General features: G+C 44.5%; 1 long non-coding RNA gene across 1 annotated transcript; it reads left to right on the top strand.

Annotated features, from left to right (window-relative positions):
• Positions 1 to 276: 276 nt before the first annotated feature.
• Positions 277 to 2693, top strand: LOC137913874 (uncharacterized). The gene is made up of 3 exons (XR_011106396.1): positions 277 to 357; positions 2412 to 2501; positions 2599 to 2693. It is a non-coding gene; the product is annotated as an uncharacterized lncRNA (long non-coding RNA).
• Positions 2694 to 5973: the final 3280 nt, after the last annotated feature.

Here is a 5973-nt window from a genome sequence, read left to right on the forward strand (position 1 = left end):
AGGCGGTTAAACCTCCGACGCCTCCTCGCCGTTTGATCTTCTGCCGAGTTCCGCGTCGTTTGGACCCGCTGATGACGAACTCGGGCTCGGGTCGTGCGCGTTGCTAAGCTAGCCTGTTAGCGTTGCGCTCTGGCGGCTGGAGTCCAACTTGTGTGTTCCGGAACAGAATTATTCAAACCATCTGAAGTTCATCAGCTGTTTAATTCAAATAAATATTAATTAGCGGGTTTAGTATTAACATAACAAAGTGTTTATTTCCTATGTTCAACATGTTTTCGTGGGTGGGAGGAACCCGGAGACCCCGGAGAGAACCCACGCAGACACGGGGAGAACATGCCAATGACTCTGTGATGAACTGTATGATGAACCGAGTATTTAGAATATTCCATGTTCCTTTTATATTGTTTTTATTTTCATATAGCAGTTTTTTGTAGTACGACTCTTTGCTAATTCTGATAATGTCTATTAACTTATTTTTATATGCCTTATACCTTAATGCTGCTTTACGGAAGCTTATTGCATTCACTGAAGAAAAAAAAATTCGGTTTTCCTGAATTTATGAGATAACTTAAAGAAAAAAAAAAAGTTTCGGTTTTCCTGAATTTATGAGATAACTTAAAGAAAAAAAAAAAAGTTTCGGTTTTCCTGAATTTATGAGATAACTTAAAGAAAAAAAAAAAAAGTTTCGGTTTTCCTGAATTTATGAGATAACTTAAAGAAAAAAAAAAAGTTTCGGTTTTCCTGAATTTATGAGATAACTTAAAGAAAAAAAAAAAAAGTTTCGGTTTTCCTGAATTTATAAGATAACTTAAAGAAGAAAAAAAAAGTTTAGGTTTTCCTGAATTTATGAGATAACTTCAAGCCCTATTTTCCGGAGAAGCATGTCGATGCTGCTTGCAGCCTTCGCCCTCATTTGCCCACAGATTGGATATTTTGAGCAGTGTAGCAGGTGAACACAAATGCCTAATTGTTTCCTGAGTAACAACAAAGCCATGTTGAAGGTATTTCTGGTGCATCATCTTATATCCATGGAGCATGCCATGTTGATCCATCTGTTCCTGAAGAAACGGCGCAGTATCCAGCATTTCTTTCTTCTGAACAACCGCATAGACTTGAGGTGCCTACGCAAAGTCGATAAACTGAGAACAATCCCTTCAAGGTTACTCAGACAGCAGAGTATTTCCCAGTGTCTTAAACCAAGATGAAAATAAAAGCGAATAGAACAAGCAAGATCTACGGCAGCCATTACTAGACCTAAAATAAATAGGCCTACAGAATTATTTCAACATTTCAGAAAAACTGAAAAAATTACCTCTAAAAACCGGAAAAAATTACCACTAAAAACAGAAAAGAAAAAATTTGCTCTAAAAACCGAAAAATGATTACCTCTAAAAACCGAAAAATATTACCACTAAAAACCGAAAAATATTACCACTAAAAACAGAAAAGAAAATATTTGCTTTAAAAACCGAAAAATAATTACCACTAAAAACTGGGAAAAAAAATTACCTCTAAAAACAGAAAAATATTACCTCTAAAAACAGAAAAAAATACCTCTAAAAACAGAAAAAAATACCTCTAATAACATAAAAAAATATATTTAGCATTAATTTATCTCATTATTTCAGAAAAACGGAGAAAAATACCTCTAAAAACAGGAAAGAAGGGATTTATCTCATTAATTCATAAATTCAGGAAACCAAAACTTTTTTTTCTTCAGTGAACGCAAAAAGCTTCCGTACTGCTTCCTCAGTTTTTAGCTTGACAAAATTTCCATACAATTTATTTTTCTTTTTGCAGGCGTTTTGTAGTCCTTTGGTTAACCAAGGGCATTTAGAATATTTTCTGTGTTGATGGTGTTCTTGAAGAGGGCAACATCTATTATAGAGCGAAATAAATATATCAAGAAAATTATTATATGCATGTCCACATCATTTTCACAATAGACAGAGCCCCAATCCTGTAACATGAGACTGTTATCAAAAGCAGCGATCGTTTCTTCTGTTCTTAAACGTCTATATTTAACTTTTTTCTTTTCCTTGATCTTCATAATCTCACAGTCATAAACAGTAAAAATAGGTAAATGGTCCGTAATGTCACAAATGAGCAGGCCACTGAGTGCGTGATTCAACATGTTATTAGAAAAAATGTTATCAATTATTGTAGCACTGTGAGAAGTGATTCTACTGGGTTTGGTAATAGATGGGTAAAGTGACATACTGTACATTGAGTCAAGAAAGTAATCAGTGGTATTTTGCTTAGTTGGATTAAGTAGATCTATATTAAAATCTCCACAGATGAATATATCTTTTTTATATATGACAGAAAACAACTTCTCCATCCACTTTGGACAAATAAATCAATAATCAATAAAAACTCACGCCTGCTCTGATCAGAGTCTGACGTTTCAGAGGAGGAGTCTTTCTCGGAGTTCGTGGAGCAGCTCGGACCCATCGGCCTTCCACCTGACGTCAGCGTCCAATCACTGTTCGACCCCACAGGTATAGGAAGCACGGCGCTACTTAACCCCGCCTTTAAATGCTGGCTTCCCTCTTGGCATCGGTCCGTGTAAACCTGTGTGTGTGTGTGTGTGTGTAGGTCAGTGCTGTGCTCGCCTGGAGTGTGCAGCGTGGTCAGAAGGGGTGTGTCGAGGCGAGGGCCAATCATTGCTCTACATCGACTCAGGAAGCGTGCAGGTCGGTGTGTAGCATCTGGTCACACCTTTAAAGGGAGCGCAGCCGTACAGCCTCGCTAAGCCCCGCCCCATCCGTTTCCTGTACAGGTTTGTGCTTTCTGTCGACGGTTTGGAGCGTCACTGCGTTGCCGGGAGACGAGCTGTAGGCGGAGCTACCACCTTCCCTGTGCTGCTGCTGCCGGAGCTCACCAGAACCGGACCCAGAGACACACACTAGCAGGTACACACAACCTGCTGGTTTGGCTCCTTGCACTATGAGAGGGTCACCTGTGACACAACCGGCCGTCGTACTGTTTCCTGTTTTAAGGTGGACCGACCAAACCTGAGCTCCGCCCTACTAACGCGTCACCTGTTGCCACGTTTTCTCTGCAGCGTCCTCTCAGTGCAGGTCATGCTCGGGTGGTGGCGATGTCAGCCTTCTGTTGATGTGTTGTAGCTGTGGTAACCGTTACCACGGCAGCTGCCTGGACCCCCCTCTGGCCAATGGGCCAATCACCCATTTCTGTGCGAGTCATGTGACCCTGCCCTGCCCTGCCCTCTCTGTGACCATGCCCCTGACCTCCACACGCCACAGGGCTATGTGACTTGTCTCCGCTGCTCTCGGTAGGTGCAGTAGTTCTTTAATCCTCCACCAGAAACCACCGCTCGACCGTCTTAATTAGGAAACAGTTGTAGAACATTTCCCTGAAGGCTCAGCTGTTTTCCTGAGAAGGCATACCAGTGTTATTTTTGTGTGTGGTTACAGGTGTGTCCGTTCAGAGTGTATTGTCCAGGCTGGGGAGGGCAGGGCGAGGTCTGAAGAGGTTGCCTGCTCCACCTGCAGGCTTCAGGAGGAGGAACTAATCCCACGCACTTCAAGACCACAAAGTCCCACTGTGGCCTTGCCCCCATGTCCTGCACAGGCCACAGCTGTTAGCATTACACAGCCACCTAGTCTGGCTCAGACAGAGGCTCCACCCATCACTCATGCCCCTAATCGTCTTTCTATTGACCTTCCTGCACCATTACAGCAAAGTCTTAGTCCATCTCACCCAGAACCCACAGAGCTCCAGCATAGTCCAAGCATAGTACTTTTCTCTCGGCGCTGCTGCGCGCTAGTTTCCCGGTTTTGTGGCAGCGCCCTCCGTTAACTTGACGCGAGTCGTTAACATTTAAAGTGGGGCGGCGAATAAGTGCCCAGAAGCTGCCCTGGTTTCTCATGCGCGCTAACAGCTAGCCCTCTAGCTAACGCTAATGCTAACAGAAGTGGTCTAACTGGGCGGTCTGTGGAAGCTAACTGCTAATAGCTAGCTGCGCCGTTGCTTCTACCGGGGTGTAGGTTGAGAACCGATGCAATAAGGTGCGTTTACATGGACAACATTTCTTTAATCCGATCAGAGTTCAGAGTAAAATTGTGACCGGATGCACCGTGTTCATGGACCCTAAAAATCCGATCCGATTAGGATTTGCGTGTTCATGCATCACACTTTTGATCGGAGTACATTATTTTGACATGCGCAGTTTGACCAAAAACACCGGAAATAATAGAGGAAGCCGTAGCGACTTCCGTTGTAAACAAATCATCGCTCTTCCAAACGGAGCTTCGCTGTGTCCTCCAGACCGCACTTTTATTTTTGATAGTGTCGATGTTAAAGCATCGTAGGACACCCAGCAACGTGTTTGTTGCAGACACCGAGCAATTATACCTCCCGCTCGCCATGTCTACAGCGCGTGGAGCTGACGTCATGGACGTGCGCAGTAAGGGCGGCTTGTACCGATACTTCGGAATAAGCGTTTTCATGCGCCCTGATCGGATCACAAATCGGTGTAAACCACCCCTCTCGATCGGAATAGAATTGTGATCGGATCGAGCTTGATTGGGTCAGACTAATCGATTTGGGTGTGTACATGAAGCATTTTCATTCCGATCAGGATTTTAATCTGATTTCATGTGTCCATGTAAACGCACCTATTGAATCTACACTCGTCTTTTGGTGGTTGTCTCACAAAAGTGTTGCTTTTGGGATTTGACCCATTTAGCCGCTCTGGTAAGTTGCTCAGCTAAATGCTAACGTGCTGTGTAGCGCCGCTGCTGCTGATGGCTTCTGGCGGTTAAACCTCTCCGACGCCTCCTCGCCGTTTTCCGTGTCGTTCGGACCCGCAAATAACGAACTCGGGTTCGGGTCGTGCGCGCTGCTAAGCTAGCCTGTTAGCGTTGAGTTCTGGCGGCTAGAATAGAATAGAATAGAAAGCCTTTGTTGTCATGGCATAGTAGCTACACAATGAGATTAGGAGTGCAGCTCCGTCTGGTGTCTAAAACAACATAAAATACAAATGATAACGGAACATTGAAGTACTTGCAGGGTAGTTTAAAGTTTAAAGTGAACAGAAGTCCAACTTGTGTGTTCCAGAGCTCCTCCAGTCCGGGGCAGAATTATTCAGACCCACTTGATTGTTTCAGGTTTATTAGAAAAATCTGAAGTTCATCAGCTGTTTAATTCAAATAAATATTAATTAGCGGGTTTAGTATTAACATAACAAAGTGTTTATTTCCTATGTTCAGCATGTTTTGGGGGGTGGGAGGAACCCGGAGAGAACCCACGCAGACACGGGGAGAACATGCCAATGACTGTGATGAACTGGCGGCTCGTCCAGGGTGTAGCCGCCTCTAATGGTTTCATCATCGAGCCGAGACTTTGACAGCCCATTAGGATCCAGCAGAACCACCAGAGAACTGCAAGTAGTTATTACAGATACAGAACAATATAGTAGACGAGACGATAATAGCAACCTTTAAATGTTTTATTCAATTCATTTGTGTTTCGTGTATTCGTGACGCGATCACGTGGAAACGACAGAACCCAACTTGACCCACAAGAGCAAGCACTTTGGCAACGGAGGCAAGGAAAAACTGCCCTTTAACAGGCAGAAACCTTGGACAGAACCTAGGCTCATGGGGACGGCCATCTGTCTGACCGGCTGGGTTGGGAGAGAGAGAGAGAATGGCAGGTCAGAGGAGAGTCAAAAACAAGGACTCGTCTGTAGTCAGTCCGGTATCGGTGCCCTGGCGACTTGATCAGGGTGCACCCCGCCTCTCACCCATAGCCAGCTGTCATAGGCGCTGCAACACCTACGACCTGCAAGCTGGGGAAGCGGGCGTTCACGCCACGAACGTCTCATCAGGACTTGGATGGCTCTTCGGAGCTCTTGGACCTGCGAAAGAGGCCACAAACAGACCGAATGACCCGAACAAATGGGTTCGGTCTCCTTGTTTTCTCCAGACATCTGATCAGGGTGTC

Source organism: Brachionichthys hirsutus, unplaced genomic scaffold (assembly GCF_040956055.1).
Source record: "Brachionichthys hirsutus isolate HB-005 unplaced genomic scaffold, CSIRO-AGI_Bhir_v1 contig_445, whole genome shotgun sequence".
NCBI classification, from domain to species: Eukaryota; Metazoa; Chordata; class Actinopteri; order Lophiiformes; family Brachionichthyidae; genus Brachionichthys; species Brachionichthys hirsutus.